This window comes from Pristiophorus japonicus, unplaced genomic scaffold (assembly GCF_044704955.1).
Source record: "Pristiophorus japonicus isolate sPriJap1 unplaced genomic scaffold, sPriJap1.hap1 HAP1_SCAFFOLD_42, whole genome shotgun sequence".
Lineage (NCBI taxonomy): Eukaryota > Metazoa > Chordata > Chondrichthyes > Pristiophoridae > Pristiophorus > Pristiophorus japonicus.
This window is the reverse complement of record NW_027254090.1, coordinates 3577116-3595528: the sequence shown is the minus strand read 5'-3', so window position 1 is coordinate 3595528 and position 18413 is coordinate 3577116. Positions and strand designations below refer to the sequence as shown.

The following is an 18413-nucleotide window of genomic DNA, read 5'->3' as shown; positions in this document are numbered from 1 at the left end:
CCCTGGACAACGTGGACCATTTCCCATACCTCAGGAACCTCCTATCAACAAGAGCACACATTGATGACGAGAGTCAACACCGCCTCCAGTGCAGCCTTCGGCCGCCTGAGGAAAAGAGGGTTTGAAGAGCACGCCATCAAATTTGCGACTAAGCTCATCGTCTACAGGGCTGTAGTAATACCCACCCTCCTGTATGGCTCAGAGACATGGACCATGTACAGTAGGTATATCACTCCCAGCACCCAGCTCATGGTCTACAGGGCTGTAGTAATACCCACCCTCCTGTATAGCTCAGAGACAGGGACCATATACAGTAGGTATCTCACCCTATTCACCCAGCTCATGGTCTTCAGGGCTGTAATAATACCCACCCTCCTGTATGGCTCAGAGACATGGAGCATATACAGTAGGTATATCACCCCCAGCACCCAGCTCATGGTCTACAGGGCTGTAGTAATACCCACCCTCCTGTATGGTTCAGAGACATGGACTATGTACAGTAGGTATATCACCCCCAGCACCCAGCTCATGGTCTACAGAGCTGTAGTAATACCCACCCTCCTGTATGGCTCAGAGACATGGACCATATACAGTAGGTATATCACGCCCAGCACCCAGCTCATGGTCGACAGGGCTGTAGTAATACCCACCCTCCTGTATGGCTCAGAGACATGGACCATATACAGTAGGTATATCACCCCAGCACCCAGCTCATGGTCGACAGGGCTGTAGTAATACCCACCCTCCTGTATGGCTCAGAGACATGGACCATATACAGTAGGTATATCACCCCCAGCACCCAGCTCATGGTCTACAGGGCTGTAGTAATATCCACCCTCCTGTATGGCTCAGAGACATGGACCATATACAGTAGGTATCTCACCCCCAGCACCCAGCTCATGGTCTACAGGGCTGTAGTAATACCCACCCTCCTGTATGGCTCAGAGACATGGACCATGTACAGTAGGTATATAACCCCCAGCACACAGCTCATGGTCTACAGGGCTGTAGTAATACCCACCTCCTGTATGGCTCAGATACATGGACTATGTACACTAGGTATCTCACCCCCAGCACCCAGCTCATGGTCTACAGGGCTGTAGTAATACCCACCCTCCTGTATGGCTCAGAGATATGGACTATATACAGTAGGTACCTTACCCCCAGCACCCAGCTCATGGTCTACAGGGCTGTAATAATACCCACCTCCTCTATGGCTCAGATACATGGACTATGTCCAGTAGGTATCTCACCCCCAGCACCCAGCTCATGGTCTGCAGGGCTGTAGTAATACCCACGCTCCTGTATGGCTCAGAGACATGGACTATGTGCAGTAGGTATCTCACCCCCAGCACCGAGCTCATGGTCTCCATGGCTGTAGTAATACCCACCCTCCTGTATGGCTCAGAGACATGGACTGTGTACAGTAGGTACCTCACCCCCAGCACCCAGCTCATGGTCTACAGGGCTGTAGTAATACCCACCTCCAGTATGGCTCAGATACATGGACTATGCACAGCAGGTATCTCACCCCCAGCACCGAGTTCATGGTCTACAGGGCTGTAGTAATACCCACCCTCCTGTATGGCTCAGAGACATGGACTATGTACAGTAGACACCTCAAGTCGCTGGAGAAATACAACCAACGATTTCGCCACAATATCCTGCAAATTCCCTGGGAGGACAGACACGCCAACGTTAGCGTCGTCGACCAGGCCAACATCCCCAGCATTGAAACACTGACCACATTTGATCAGCTCCGCTGGGCAGGCCACATTGTCAGCATGCCAGACATGAGACTCCCAAAGCAAACACTCCACTCAGAACTCCTTCACAGCAAATGAGCCAAAGGTGTGGCAGAGGAAACGTTACAAGGACACCCGCAAAGTCTCCCTGATAAAGTGCAACATCCCCATCGACACCTAGGAGTCCCTGGCTAAAGACCACCCTAAGTGGAGGAAGATCATCCGGGAGGGCGCTGAGCACCTCGAGTTTCATCGCCGAGAGCATGCAGAAATCAACCGCAGGCATCAGAAAGAATGTGCGGCAAACCTGTCCCACTCACCCCTTCCCTCAACGACGATCTGTGCCACCTGTGACAGGGACTGTGGCTCTCGTTTTGGACTGTTCAGCCAACTAAGGACTCATTTTTAGAGTGGAAACATGTCTTCCTCGATCCGAGGGACTGCCTATGATGATGATGATGATGATGACCCAGAACTGCACACAATACTCCAGTTGAGGCCGAACCAGAGTTTTATGCAGGTTCAACATAATATCCACACTTCTGTACTCTATACCTCTATTCATGAAGCCTCGGGTCCCTTAAGTTTTTGTAACCACTTTCTCAACCAGTGCTGCCACCTTCAGTGATTGGTGCACACATATACTCCTGGGTCTCTCTGTTCATGCACCCCTTTAGTTTATATTTACTCTCCTCTTTCTTCCTCCCAAAATGTATCACTTTTAAACTTTTCTCCGTTAAGTTTCATCTGCCACATCTGCCCATTCCACCAGCCTGTCTGTGTCTTTCTGAAGTCTATCACCTTCCTACTCACTGTTCACTGTACTTCCAAGTTTTGTGTGAGCTGTAGATTTGGAAATTGTGCCCTGCACATCCAAGGTCATTAATATAGATTAAAAAAAAGCAGTGGCCCCAATACCGACCCCTGGGGAACACCACTTCCTCCAGTCTGAAAAACAACCATTCACCACTACTCTGTGTGTGTCACATTGCCACTTTCATATCCATGCTGCCACTGTCCCCGTTATTCCATGGGCTTCGATTTTGCTGGTATTGGTAACATGCCTGGGATCAGTAAACACAAAACCCAGTCTGTTAATCACTTTCAGCTACTGGAGTTAGCATGTGTCTCACAGCATCTCTTCTACCTTCAATATGTGAATAGAGCATCACGCCTGTAAACCTGGTTTAAGTTTATATCCACTCAGCAAATCTATTTAAGAAAAGCCTGTAGGCCAATGAGACACTGTTAAGGTGCCAGTGTGCTACTGGTTTGATTGGCATTTTGCCTGTAATGAACTCCGTATCTTGGTCTCCGTATTTAAGGAAGGATATACCTGCATTGGAGGCAGTTCAGAGAAGGTTCACGAGGTTGATTCCGGAGATGAGGGAATTTACTTATGAAGATAGCTTGAATAGGTTGGGACGAAGCACATTGGAGTTCAGAAGAATGAGAGGTGATTTTATCGAAACATAAGATAATGAGGGGGCTCGACAAGGTGGATGCAGAGAGGATATTTCCACTTATATGGGAAACTAAAACTAGATGACATAGTCTTAAAATAAGGGGCCACCCAATTAAAACTGAGATGAGGAATTTCTTCTCTGAGGGTGGTAAATCTGTGGAATTCTCTGTCCAGGAGAGCTGTGGAGGCTGGGTCTTTGAATATATTTAAGGCGGAGATAGAGAGATGTTTGAGCAATAAGTCAGTAAAGGCTTATGGGGAGTGGGCAGGGAAGTGGAACTGAGTCCATGATCAGATCAGCCATGACCTTATTGAATGGCGGAGCAGGCCGGAGGGGCCAAATGGTCTACTCCAGCTCCTATTTCTTATGTTCTCATGTTCTAATTGAACATTTCTCCCAGGGTAACCTTGTCTGAAATCAAATATGTTTCTTTTAATAAGCCTCACGTCCTTGCTCATGTCTGCTGCAGATTCCGGAGTTGATGGGATTGACTTATGACGATAGGTTGAGTAGGTTGGGCCTATACACATTGGAGTTCAGAAGAATGAGGTGATCTCAGTGTGTCCCTGAAGGAATGTGTCCAGGCTGAAGTTCTGTTCCCCCCTGTAAGATCCTCGCCATAGATTGTCCTTTCTCAACTCCAGCCAGGTGATGCTAAACCCTCAGGTGGGAAAGACAAAAAAGCACAGCAATGTGTTTAAAGCAACACTAATTTATATGTCTGTATCCCAAATATTAAACCCCTTTCCAGTTACAGGATTTATTAACATCAGCGTTACAGGAGTTATAAACCCCAATTATCAAAATGAAGTCAATGCAGTCCAGAATGCGATTAACAGCAGAATCCAACCCCTGCGTTCACTTGTGAACTCGCTGGTGTGTCAGCAGGTTGGATGATGTAGTAAATCCATTCCCACAGTCGGAGCAGGTGAACGGCCTCTCCCCAGTGTGAACTCGCTGGTGTTTCAGCAGTTGGGATGAGGTAGTGAATCCCTTCCCACAGTCAGAGCAGGTGAACGGCCTCTCCCCAGTGTGACCTCGCTGGTGTTTCAGCAGTTGGGATGATGTAGTGAATCCCTTCCCACAGTCGGAGCAGGTGAACGGCCTCTCCCCAGTGTGAACTCGCTGGTGTATCAGCAGATTGGATGACTGAGTGAATCCCTTGTCACAGTCGGAGCAGGTGAACGGCCTCTCCCCAGTGTGAACTCGCTGGTGTCTCAGCAGGTCGGATTATGTAGTGAATCCCTTCCCACAGTCGGAGCAGGTGAACGGCCTCTCCCCAGTGTGAACTCGCTGGTGTATCAGCAGGTTGGATGACCGAGTGAATCCCTTCCCACAGTCGGAGCAGGTGAACGGCCTCTCCCCAGTGTGAACTCGCTGGTGTTTCAGCAGGTTGGATGATGTAGTGAATCCCTTCCCACAGTCGGAGCAGGTGAACGGCCTCTCCCCAGTGTGACCTCGCTGGTGACTCAGCAGGCTGGATGATGCAGTGAATCCCTTCCCACACTCAGAGCAGGTGAATGGCCTCTCCCCAGTGTGAACTCGCTGGTGTGTCAGTAGGTGGGATGATGTAGTGAATCCCATCCCACAGTCAGAGCAGGTGAATGGCCTCTCCCCAGTGTGAACTCGCTGGTGTGTCAGCAGGTTGGATGATGTAGTGAATCCCTTCCCACAGTCGGAGCAGGTGAACGGTCTCTCCCCTGTGTGACCTCGCTGGTGTCTCAGCAGGTGGGATAACTGAGTCAATCCCTTCCCACAGTCGGAGCAGGTGAACGGCCTCTCCCCAGTGTGAACTCGCTGGTGTATCAGCAGACTGGATGATGCAGTGAATCCCAACCCACAGTTGGAGCAGGTGAACGGCCTCTCCCCAGTGTGAACTCGCCGATGTGTTTCCAGCTGGGACGGGTAGTTGAAACGTTTCCCACAATGCCCATATTTACACAGTTTCTCCCCAGTGTGACTGCACTTGTGTCTCTCCAGGTTGGATGATTGACTGAAGCCTTGTCCACACACAGAGCACGTGTACCGTTTCTCCCCACTGTGAACGGTGCCTTCTGCTTCCATGGTCAAAAGCTGATGATATTCCAGTCCCGATGTACCGAGTGACTGCAAGATCTTGAGGTGATGTTTGGTTTGAGCTTCCAGTCTCCAAATCCTCCCCTTTTAACAGCCTGTAAAGTGAATTTCAAACAGGAAAAAGGGAGTGTGAGAGAGAACCCACAAAAACACAAAGGCAGGTTGTGAAATGGAGCTTAATGAATCTGGTCATTTGTGGGGCCGGCACTAGAAAAAAGTGACCATGAAAGCTGCCGGATTGTCATAAAAACACATCTGGGTCAGTACTGTCCTTCAGGGAAGAGAACCCGGCGACCGAGAGCCACACTCGGTCTTGCCCGGGGACCGAGAGCCACACTCGGTGTTGCCCGGGGACTGAGAGCCACACTTGGTGTTGCCCGGGGACTGAGAGCCACACTCGGTGTTGCCCGGGGACCGAGAGCCGCACTCGGTGTTGCCCGGGGACTGAGAGCCACACTTGGTGTTGTCTGGGGACTGAGAGCCACACTCGGTGTTGCCCGGGGAGTGAGAGCCACACTCGGTGTTGCCCGGGGACCGAGAGCCACAGTCGGTGTCGCCCGGGGACTGAGAGCCACACTCGGTGTTGCCCGGGGACTGAGAGCCGCAACTGGTGTTGCTCGGGGACTGAGAGCCGCACTCGGTGTTGCCCGGGGACTGAGAGCCACACTCGGTGTTGCCCGGGGACTGAGAGCCGCACTCGGTGTTTCCCGGGGACCGAGAGCCGTACTCGGTGTTGCCTGGGGACCGAGAGCCACACTCGGTGTTGCCCGGGGACCGAGAGCCACACTCGGCCTTGCTTTGGGACTGAGAACCGCACTCGGTTAAAAAGGAGGCAGACAAAAAGCAGGAAACTATAGACCAGTTCGCCTAACATCTGTGGATAGGAAAATGTTGAAGAGTTCATTCTTAAAGAAGCATTAGCACGCCATTTGGAAAAGCATAATTCGGTCAGGCAGTCAGCATGGATTTTTGAAGGGGAAGTTAAGTTTGACAAATTTGCTGGAATTCTTTGAGCATGTAATGAACAGGGTGGATAAAGTGGGTGTGGCGTATTTGGACTCCCAGAAGGCATTTGACAAGGTGCCATATAAAAGATTACTGCACAAGATAAAAGTTCACGGGCTGGGGGTAATATATTAGCATGGATGGAGGTTTGGCTAACTAACAGACAACAGAGAGTTTGCTGGCGATATAAAGATGGGAGGAAAAGCAATGTGTGAGGAGGACACAAATAATCTGCAAAAGGACACAGACAGGCTAAGTGAGTGCGCAAAAGTTTGGCAGATGGAGTATAATGTTGGAAAGTGTGAGGTCATGCATTATGGCAGAAAAAAAATCAAAGAGCAAGTTATTATTTAAATGGAGAAAGATTGCAAAGTGCTGCAGTACAGCGGGACCTGGGGGTACTTGTGCATGAAACACAAAAGGTTGGTATGCAGGTACAGCAGGTGATCAGGAAGGCCAACTGAATCTTGGCCTTTACTGCAAAGAGGTTGGAGTATAAAAACAGGGAAGTCTTGCTACAGTTATAAAGTTATTGGTGAGACCACACCTTGAATACTGCGTGCAGTTTTGGTTTCCATATTTATAAAAGGATATACTTGCATTGGAGGAAGTTGAGAGAAGGTTCACTAGGTTGATTCCGGAGATGAGGGGTTGACTTATGAGAAAAGATTGAGGAGGTTGGGCCTCTACTCATTGAATTCAGAAGAACGAATGAGAGGTGATTTATCAAAACGTATAAGATAATGAGGGGGCTTGATAAGGTGGTAGCAGAGAGGATGTTTTCACTGATCGGGGAGACTACAACTAGGGGGCATAATCTTAGAATAAGTGGCCCCCATTTAAAACTGAGATGAGGAGGAATTTCTTCTCTCAGAGGGTTATAAACCTGTGGAATTCGCTGCCTCAGAGACCTGTGGAAGCTGGGACATTGAATATATTTAAGACAGAGATAGACATTGTCTTAACTGATAAGGGAATAAGGGGTTATGGGGAGCGGGCAGGGAAGTGGTCCTGAGTCCATAATCGGATCAGCCATGATCGTATTAAATTGTGGAGCAGGCTCGAGGGGCTCCTATTTCTTATGTTCTTATTTTCTTATATAGTGGGTGTCTGGTATGGGAGTGTGGATTTGATTCTGTATCTGTCCATCTCTGGTATGTGGATGTGGGTTTTACTCTGTATGTTAGTTTCTGATACGAGAGCATGGGTTTTATCCAGTACCTGTCAATTTCTGGTAATTGTCTGTGGGTTTCATTCTGTAACAAAAAGGGCCACATTACAACAATAAGAGTGTTTAAAAAAAACAAGCCTGAAAGCTCTGTGTCTCAAAGCGAGAAGCATTCGTAATAAGGTGGACGAATTAACTGCACAGATAGCTGTTAACGGATATGATGTAATTTGGATTACTGAGACATGACTCCAGGGTAACCAAGGCTGGGAACATAACATCCAGGGGTATTCAATATTCAGGAAGGATAGCCAGAAAGGAAAAGGAGGTGGGGTAGTGTTAATGGTTAAAAAGGAGGTTAATGCAATAGTAAGGTAGGACATTAGCTGGGATAATGTGGAATCTATATGGGTAGAGCTGCGAAACACCAAAGTGCAGAAAACGTTAGTTGGGGTTATGTACAGACCACTAAAGAGTAGTAGGGAGGTTGCGGGTGGCATCAAACAGGAAATTAGGGATGCGTGCAATAAGGGTACAGCAGTTATCATGGGTAACCTTAACCTCCATATTGATTGGGCTAACCAAACTTAGCAATACTGTGGAGGAGGTTTTTCTGGAGTGCCTCAGGGATGATTTTCTAGAACAATATGTTGAGGAACCAACTGGAGAGCAGGCCATCCTAGACTGGGTCTTGTGTAACGAGAGAGGATTAATTAGCAATCTGGTCATGCGTGGCCCCTTGGGGAAGAGTGACCATAATATGGTAGAATTCTTCACTAAGCTGGAGAGTGACACAGTTAACTCAGAGACAAGGTCCTGAACTTAAAGGAAACTTCAATGGTATGAGACGTGATTTGGCTGGGATAAACTGGTGAATGATACTTAAAGGGTTGACGGTGGATAGGCAATTGCAGACATTTAAAGGTCACATGGATGAATTACAACTATTGTACATCCCTGTCTGGCATAAAAATAAAACCGAAAAGGTGGCTCAACCGTGGCTAACAAGAGAACTTAGGGACAGTGTTAAATCCAAGGAAGAGGCATATAAATTGGCCAGAAAAAGCAGCAAACTTGAGGACTGGGAGAAATTTAGAATTCAGCAGAGGAGGACAAAGGGTCTGATTAGGAGGGGGAAAATCGAATATGAGAATAAGCTTGCAGGGAACATAAAAACTGACTGCAAAAGCTTCTATAGATATGTGAAGAGAAAAAGATTGATGAAGACAAACATGGTCCCTTGCAGTCAGAATCAGGTGAATTCATAATAGGTAACAAGGAAATGACAGACCAATTGAACAAATACTTTGGTTCTGTCTTCACGAAGGAAGACACGAATAACCTCCCGAAATTACAAGGGGACCGAGGGTCTAACAGGAAGGAGGAACTCAGGGAAGTCCTTATTAGTCAGGAAATGTTTGTTGGGAAACTGATGGAACTGAAGGCCGATAAATCCCCAGGGCCTGATAGTCTGCATCCCAGAGTAGTTAAAGAAATGGCCCTAGAAATAGAAGATGCATTGGTGGTCATTTTCCTGAATTTCATGGACTATGGATCAGTACCTTTGGATTGGAGGGTAGCTAATGTAACCCCTCTTTTTAAAAAAAAGGAGGGGGAGAGAAAACAGGGAATTATAGACCGGTTTGCCTGACATCGGTGTGGGGAAAATGCTGGAATCAATTATTAAAGATGTAATAGCAGAGCATTTGGGAAGCAGTGACAGGATCGGTCCAAGTCAGCATGGATTTATGAAAGGGAATTCATGCTTGACAAATCTTCGAGAGTGTTTTGAGGATGTAACTAGTAGAGTGGATAAGGGAGAACCAGTGGATGTGGTGTATTTGGAATTTCAAAAGACTTTTGACAAGGTCCCACACAAGAGATTAGTGTGCAAAATTAAAGCACATGGTATTGGGGGTAATGTACTGACGTGGATAGAGAACCGCTTGGCAGACAGGAAGCAAAGAGTAGGAATAAACGGGTCCTTTTCAGAATGGCAGGCAGTGACTAGTGGGGTGCTGCAAGGTTCAGTGCATTGATCCCAACTATTTACAATATATATTAATGATTTAGACGATGGAATTGAAGGTAATATCTCCAAGTTTGCAGATGACACTAAGCTGGGTGGCAGTGTGAGCTGTGAGTAGGATGCTAAGAGGCTGCAGAGTGACTTGGACAGGTTAGGTGAATGGGCAATGGCATGGCAGATGCAGTATAATGTGGATTATTGTGAGGTTAACCACTTTGGTGGCAAAAACAGGAAGGCAGATTATCTGAATGGTGAGAGATTAGTAAAATGGGAGGTGCAAATAGACCTGGGTGTCATGGTACATCAAGTCACTGAAGGTAGGCATGCAGGTCCAGCAGGCAGTAAAGAAAGCAACTGGCTTGCTGGCCTTCATAGCGAGGGGGTTTGAGTATAGGAGCAGGGAGGTGTTACTGCAGTTGTACAGGGCTTTGGTGAGGCCACACCTTGAGTATTGTGTGCAGTCTTGGTCTGTTAATCTGAGCAAGGACTTGCTTGCTATTGAGGGAGTGCAGCGAAGGTTCACCAGACTAATTCTCGGGATGGCAGGACTGACATATGAAGAAAGACTGGATCAGCTAGGCTTACACTCACTGGAATTTAGAAGAATGAGAGGGGATCTCATAGAAACATATAAAATAATGACGGGACTGGACAGGTTAGAGGCAGGAAGAATGTTCCTGATGTTGGGGAAGTCCAGAATCAGGGTCACAGTCTAAGGATAAGGGATAAGCCATATCGGACTGAAATGAGGAGAAACTTTTTCACCCAGAGAGTGGTAAACCTGTGCAATTCTCTACCACAGAAAGTTGTGGAGTCCAGTTCGTTGGATATATTCAAGAGGGAGTTAGATGTGGCCCTTACGGCTAAGGGGATCAGGGGGTATAGAGAGAAAGCGGGAGTGAGGTACTGAAGTTGCATGATCAGATTGAATGGTGGTGCAGGCTCGAAGGGCCGAATGGCCTACTCCTGCACCTATTTTCGATGTTTCTTTCCATTCTTGGTGTGTGAATGTGTTCTGCGCTGTATCTGTCCATTTCTGTTATGTGAATGTTTGCTCTACTCCATACCCGTCATTCTCCAGTATGTTAGTATTGTTTTACTGTGTACCACAAATTCCTGAGAGAGTATTGGGTTTTACTTTCCAACTGTCAATTTGTGTTATGGAGGTGAGTTTTCTGCTGAATCTGTCGGTCTCTGGTAAATGAGTCTGAGTTTTACTCTGTATCTATCTGTCTCTGGTATGTGAGTGTGGGCCTTTATCTGTATCTCTCCATTTCTGTTATGGGAGCCTGGGTTTTATTCTGTACCTGTCAAGTTCTGATCTGTGATTGTGGGCCTTACTTTATACCAGCCAGTTTCTGTTTAATTGTGAGTGGACTTTCCTTTGTACCTGTTAGTTTCTGGAATGAAAGAGAGATCTTTACCCTGCACCTGTCAATTACTGGTTCGTGAGTCTGGGCATGTCACTGTATGTCAATTTATGTTAAGGGAATATGGATTTTAAGATGTCAGCCTCTGATATGTGAGTATGGGTTTTATACTGTATCTCTCAGTCTCTGATATATGAGTATGGGTTTTATACTGTATCTCTCAGTCTCTGATATGTGAGTATGGGTTTTATACTGTATCTCTCAGTCTCTGATATGTGATTATGGGCTTTATACTGTATCTCTCAGTCTCTGATATGTGAGTGTGGGTTTTATACTGTATCACTCAGTCTCTGATATGTGAGTATGGGTTTTATACTGTATCACTCAGTCTCTGATATGTGAGTGTGGGTTTTATACTGTATCACTCAGTCTCTGATATGCAAGTGTGTGTATTTTTCTGTAATTGTCAGGTTTTGGTGTGTGTTGAGGTTTAATCTGTGCCTCTCAGTTTCTGCTGCGGTAGTCTGAGTTTAATCTGTATTTTCCAGTCTCTGGTATGTGAACGTGAGAATCAATTTTAATTTTTACCTGTATTTCTCTGATATGTGAGTGAAGATTTTGCGTTCTCCATGTCATTGTTCAGATGTGTGTGTGTGGGTTTTACTCTGCCCCTATCAGTTCCTGCGATGCAAGTAACAATTTTACTTACTGCCTTTCAGTTTTCCGATATGTGCCCATGAGATTTACACTTTACCTGTCACTCTCTGGTATGTAAGTGGGGATTTTATTCTGTTACTATCACTTTCATATATGTGGGTGTGTGTTGTATACTGTATCTGTCAGTCTGTGGTACGGGAATGTGGGTTTTATTCTGCACCTGTCATCTTCTGGTATGTTCGGGGGGTTAAATACTGAATCCGTCAGATTCTGAAACATGAATATGGCTTTTGCTCTGTACCCATCAGCTTCTGATATGCGAGTGTGGTTTATACTTTCTGTTTGACATTTTTTCTGATAGATGATTGTCTTTTATTCTCTACCTGCCAGTTTCTGGCAAGTGAGTGTGGGTGTTTAATGTACCTGTCAGTGTGATCTGTTTCAATGGTGAAACAACATCTGATTCTACTGCTCCATGTGGCTGTAAGATTCACAATGTAACTCTGCCACTTCGGATCACTGTGGGACTGACAGCTTCTGCTGTCTGTGACAATAGGATTGAGGCCAGTTCTGTGTCTCTGCGCTCTGTGAGTGATAATCTACTTCCTGTGTGTGAGAAGGAGCTGCCTGCACTGTTCCTTGTATTCTGGGTGGAGGAAAGATCTAATTTGTTCTGGCTGGTTGAAGAATTTTGCTGTGAGAATAATAATACGAGAACATTATTAGTTCTAAGATATGGATGCGGAGGACAATATGATGTATCTGAGGGAGTGACAATGTAGCTCTCGATCATCAGCAACACGGTTTTGGGGAACTCAGCTCACCGAAATATAACGCGTCTTTAAAATATCTTCTCCCACTCTCCTCTCCTGGTACCTGCAATAGATGCACTTTGTGAAATTCCCCATATCCTCACTGTCAGACTGTGTTTCCACTGCTCACTGTCCAAGAACAACAGACACGGTGAGATTGGAACTGAATCAGGAACATTCACTACTGATTTGGGGAAAGAAAGCAGCAATGATTTGAAAGAGCGAGGTGGTTTACTTTCTCTGTTACCTTACACTGTCCACACACAGCCCGAGAATGGCCTCCCCCTTCCCCCACTCACACCATGTCCCGGAACTAGTTCCTGCTCCACTCTGCCTCTTACACACAGTCCCCGAGGGAACTAAACCAGGAACGTTCACTACTGGTTTGGAGAGAGAAAGCAGCAGATTGTAAATAGCGGATTCTGACCATTCTGTCTCCCTTACCCTGGACACACACTGTCCACACACAGTCCGAGAATGGCCTCTCCCTTCCCCCACTCACACCACGCACTGACACTGGTTCTTGGTCCACTCTGCCACTGACACACAGCCCCCGACTCCCACTGAACTCCCCCCGGACTCAATGCTGATCTCTGAGCCTTACCCCGGGGTCGTGGTGTCTCCAATCCCGGCTGTTTTAAACCATCTTCTTCCACTCACTGAGTGAATGGTGATCCCAGGCAGGGCTGGGGCAGGGGAGGGTGCATGTGCTATTCTGCTCACTGGGAATGACACAGGGGGTGGGGCTGAACCGCGCATGCGCAGCTCTCTGTATTAATTCAATCTATAAAATCCAATTTCCTTTTATCAGTATCTGAGCAAAGGAACTCAGCGGTTACTTTACCAAGATGGCCGCGCATGCGCTTTGCTGATCACTGAACCAAGATGGTGGAGGACTGACCCTGCCTTCCTGTACAAAGATGGCCGCCGTTACCCTGGGCCTGTGACCGGGAGAAAGCCTCGAGGCTGCAGCCGCCGATATTCCGGTTGTTATTCCGGGCTTCCGGCGGGCACCGGTTGTCTATGAAGCCTCCCCGGCTGCTCGCTGGTCCTTTACTCACCTCCGCCCCGCATGAATGGACTGTTTGGCGGAACAGATGTTCACCGTGTACTTTCCGCCATTACACGCACCGCGCATGCTCCAAACACAGCTCGGTCCCGCACCTGCGCACTGGGCCCCTGTATCTGGGCTCGGCACGTCCTCCGTCGCGGGGAATGCTGGGTAAATAGGAATGGAACGTCATGACTGGGACAGGATTTACTGGGCCCCCATTGGGCACTGAACATGTTCATTCTGGCACTCAGTCATTGTTCCTGCTGCTCTGTGTAACCCTGTCCCTCAGCTGGACAGTAATGTTCTGTCTCAGGATTGTTTCAAACACCCTGTGTCCAATATTGGATTTCTCCAGAAAAATAGACTCATTAATGTTCCCGTCCCTTCCATTTTGGGCCTTTTCTTACTCCAGATTGTTTCACTTCTCACGTAATTCATCTTTTCCCACATCAAATCCCAAACTTGTTTCATTTGAGTATCCGGCTTGTGGATGTCTCAGACTCAAGCGGCGTGTCTCACTTTACACTCATTTAACGTTCCTTTCAACCAACCCTTGAAAGAACTATCTTTCGTAACACTGTAAATCTGTTATTTTCTGTATTTAACGATTGTTGAATGTGGTTAATAGATCTCCACACATACTGCATGTGATCAACTTTGAAATGTTCTGACCTTTGTAATTGCCTTTGCTAATTTTGATGGGTTAGTTGATTACAATTACTTGTTACTAACATACCTTGCAGTATTTCTTGCATCAAAATAATTGTTTAAATACTTCCTTTATCAGGTGTTTAGCTTCCCCAATGATCTCTGTTTCTTCTTGTGGGGGAATCGAGAACGAGGTGGCAAAGTCTGAGCATAAGGGGGCGCCCATTTAAAATGGAAATGAAGAGGAATTTCTTCTCTCAGAGGGTCGTGAATCTTTGAAATTATCTACCCCAAAGAACAGTGGAGTCTGGTTCACTGAAAATATTTAAGTTGCAGATAGAGTGATTTTTGAAAGATAGTGGAACAAGGTTTATGGGGAGAGGGCAGGGAAATGGAATTGAGGCCAAGATCAGATCAGCCAAGATCTTATTGAATGGCGGGGTGTGCTGAAGGGGCCAGATGGCTTCTGCTGCCCCTATTTCTTATGTTGTTAGCGTTGGTTAAGGGCTGGGTTTAGATGTAGGTTTAGTGGTTGTGGTTTGTAGTTATTTGTTAGGATTGGGATTAGTGATTCAGATAGTCAATAGGATATTCGGCTTAGGATCTAATGATTAACTTAGAAAGCACTATTGGCAATGTAAGTGTTACTGGACATGCTCTTTTCCATTTCATGTTTTGAAACTCACAGACCCGAGTCACAAAACAGCCTCACAATGTGTTCATTCAAGGAACCTTCTTTGCTGCGCAAGCCTAGTTTCCTCGCTTCTTTCTATCAACAACACATGGTAATCTCTACATTTCTCATGGAAAAATAAATTAGTGACATTAGATTTGTGTATTTTGGAACAATAACAGATGGATACAATTGTTGCACTGGTTACATCGAATCATCAACCTGCCTAAAAAGGACTTCTGACAATAATCTGTCACCAGGCCCCACCAGTCACCGTCTGATTCCTCCATCGTCTCTTCATTCATTAACACCTCTCCCACTAGAGCTGCTTTCACCGGCATGACCATTCTCCATACTGAGGCTCTCTCATTACTAAGCAGAGCATAATCACCGGCACGGACTGGTTAGTCTGAATGGCTCATTTCTGTGTCGTTCTGTAATTTTGCAGTCTCATTGTTAGTGGTCCCTCGATTTGATGATTCATTGTAACTGGTCCCTGGATTTGGTGCCTCAGTGTAAGGGGTCCACGGATTTGATGTCTCAGTGTAAGTGGTCCCTGGATTTGATGCCCCAGTACAAGTGGTCCCCTGATTTGGAGTCACAATGCAAGTGGTTCCTCGTTTTAGTGTTTTAATGTAAGTCGTCCCTGGATGTTGTCATGTATTCAACTATCATTGCAATCCATTTATAAGCTGACCTAAGTTGTACACCTTGAGAACATTGACCACAAAGGGGTGAACTTGTGGCAGACACTCCTAACGTGGACTTTCAGGTATAAAGGGGGAAACTCCACCCACCTTCATCGCTTGAGGTCTTGGTAATAAAGGTAACTGGTCACAGAGTGACCTTCTCTCAAGTATGGGCCTCGTATCCATTTATACTGTATAGTAAGGACATATCATTGGCGACGAGAAACTGGGATTTAAACCACGTGAGCATAGCCACGGGTAGCACAGAAGAGAGGTACTGTGTTGGCGATGATTGGAACGACTTTGAGAGACTACAGCAAAGTTTTGTCACTCAGGAATGGTTGGGACAAGATTCGGCCGACGAACGCAGAGCTCATCTCCTGACGGTTTGTCGATCCAGAACGTACTCCATGATGAAGGCCCTTCTAGCACCAGAGAAGCTGGGGACAAGACGTTCGAAGAGCTCAGTAAGTTGATCGGGGAACACCTTAAACTTACAAGCAGCATGCACATAGCGAGACACCAGTTTTACATGCACTGGCGGTGAGAAGGGAAAAGCGTTCCTGACTTCATGGCAGATCTCCGGCGACTGGCGAGTGTATGTAAGTTCACAGATACAGGCAGAGCGGAGATAATGCGAGACTTTGTTGTTGAGGGCATCGGGCATGATGGGGTTTTCAGGAAGCTGATTGAGACCAAAGACTTGACCTTGGAAGCGGCGGCTCTGATAGCCCAGACATTTATCTCAGGGGAGGAAGAGACCAGAATGATGTATGACAAAAATCTTGGCTCAAATGCGGCAAACGACCAGGGAATCAACATTGTTAACGCGGCACACAGTTCTCCAGGCAGACAAGGGCAATCGGACATGCCCCAGCGTGCAGTCGAACCCAAAAAGGGAATTCAACAGAGACAATGGCAAACTGAACGGTGATTCATATGATTGCAATGGACAATGCGGCCAGTAATGGGGTCATCAACACCTGTTAATGGTACACTTAAGGAGAGTTATAGAGACAGTCAGAGACGATCGACTGGCAATGGACCTTTTGTTTCAAACAACGGGTCCTCCAGCTCATGCTGGAGGTGTGGAGCCAAACACCCAGCCAGAGCCCGCAGGTATCAGCAATATACCTGCAGAAACTGCAACGTCAGCGGTCATTTGGCGCGAATAAGCAGGAAGCCTGAAGCCAGGTTAATATACGAGGAGGACGGGCCCGATGTAAGCTCCACGAGGCAAAATAAATACTGGGGAAAATCACTGGAAGCTGAAGTTCAGCGAGTTCATGTGGAGCACATATACAGTTCATTTACCAAGACGCCACCGATAATGATGAAAGTGCTCCTCAATTGCATCCCAGTATTAATGGAGCTAGACACGGCGGCCAGCCAGTCCTTGATCAGTATCAACCAGTTTGAAAGATTGTGGGTGTCCAAGGCCAGGAGGCCAAAATTATTGCCGATTGATGCACAGCTACGGAGATCATTACGAGAACAGGTTGCCACTCTGGATTGTCCTGGGGGACGGTCCTACACTACTGGGGAGGAGTTGGCTTGCTGTCATGAACTGGAAATGGGACGATGTCAATGCATTTCTTCTGTTGAGCGAGTATCATGCTCACAGGTCCTGGACAAATTCGACTCATTATTTCAACCCGGCATCGGCACTTTCATAGGGGCTAAGGGAGTGATTCACATAAACCCGGACGCCAGGCCAGTACCCCACAAGGCCAGAGCGGTGCCGTACATGATGTGGGAAAAAAATAGAATGCAAATTAGACCGCCTGCTGAGGGAAGGCATCATCTTGCCAGTTGAATTCAGTGACTGGGCGAGCCCGATTGTGCCGGTGCTCAAGGCGGATGAGTCGATCAGGATATTAGGCGCTTTCAAGGCCACCATCAATCGGGTGCCACTCCAAGACCAGTACCCGCTACCAAGAGCGGAGGACCGCTTTGCGACACTATCCGCTGGAAAAACTTTTTCAAAATTGGACCGGACCTCAGCTCACATGACCCGGGAGCTGGCGAGTGAGTCGAAAAGGCTGACCACCATCACGACACACAAGGGGTTGTTTGAGTATAACAGATGTCCGTTCGGGATTCGTTCAGCCACCGTGATCTTTCAGCAAAATATAAAAGCCTCCTCAAGTCGATTCCAAGGACGGTGGTTTTTCAGGACGACATCCTCATCACGGGTCGCGATGCTGAAGAACACCTCCATGACCTGGATGAGGTGCTACGCAGACTGGACCGGGTAGGGCTGTGACTGAAAAAGGCAAAGTGCTTATTCTTAGCTCCAGATGTAGAATTCCTGGGGAGGAGGGTAGCAGCAGATGGGATCAGACCTACTGTGTCCAAAACGGAAGCGATCCGGAGAGGACCCATACCCCGTAACACGACGGAGCTGCATTCATTTCTGGGGCTCCTGAAATATTTTGGGAATTTTCTTCCCAAATTGAGCATGCTGATAGAGCCGCTACACGTGCTCCCACGCAAAAGTCGCGATTGGGTCTGGGGGAACAGCCAGGAAAGTTGCTTTTGATAGAGCACACAACTTGTTATGCTACAACAAACTGTTAACATTACATGGCTCATGCTCTACCTGCTTCTCTCTGGAAAGAGAGAAGACTGCCAGGAAGTATCCCAGACTGAGGAAATTCAGAATCACGGTCACCTTCACAGCTAGAAGCAGCGCTGTCCTTGTCATGGAATGAGGCTGCAGGTTTGGTTACAAGAGGTGGCAGTGTTCTGTGAACACCTCCGTTGTAAAGAGCAGACACCTCCCTCACTGCTTCTTGCTCAGGTTGACGTAAAAGAATTGCTCTTGGAAGGCCCTAGTTTGGCAGGAAATTTGAGCTGGAGACAGATCATATATCCCGAACATCCCTTTTGGCCGACAACAAGGCCATAAATGCGAATGCGTCGGCCAGCATACAGAGGTGTGCACTTACGTTAGCTGCCTATGATTACACACTTGAGCATAGACAGTGCACTGAACACTGTGCCGACGCACTCAGCAGG

The 18413-nt window shown here is 47.2% G+C and overlaps 1 long non-coding RNA gene across 1 annotated transcript; it reads right to left on the bottom strand.

Moving 5' to 3' along the window:
* Positions 1–3903: 3903 nt before the first annotated feature.
* LOC139250765 (uncharacterized) lies at positions 3904–4317 on the bottom strand. The gene is made up of 2 exons (XR_011591366.1): positions 4249–4317; positions 3904–4080 (listed from the first exon to the last, which is right to left on the bottom strand). It is a non-coding gene; the product is annotated as an uncharacterized lncRNA (long non-coding RNA).
* Positions 4318–18413: the final 14096 nt, after the last annotated feature.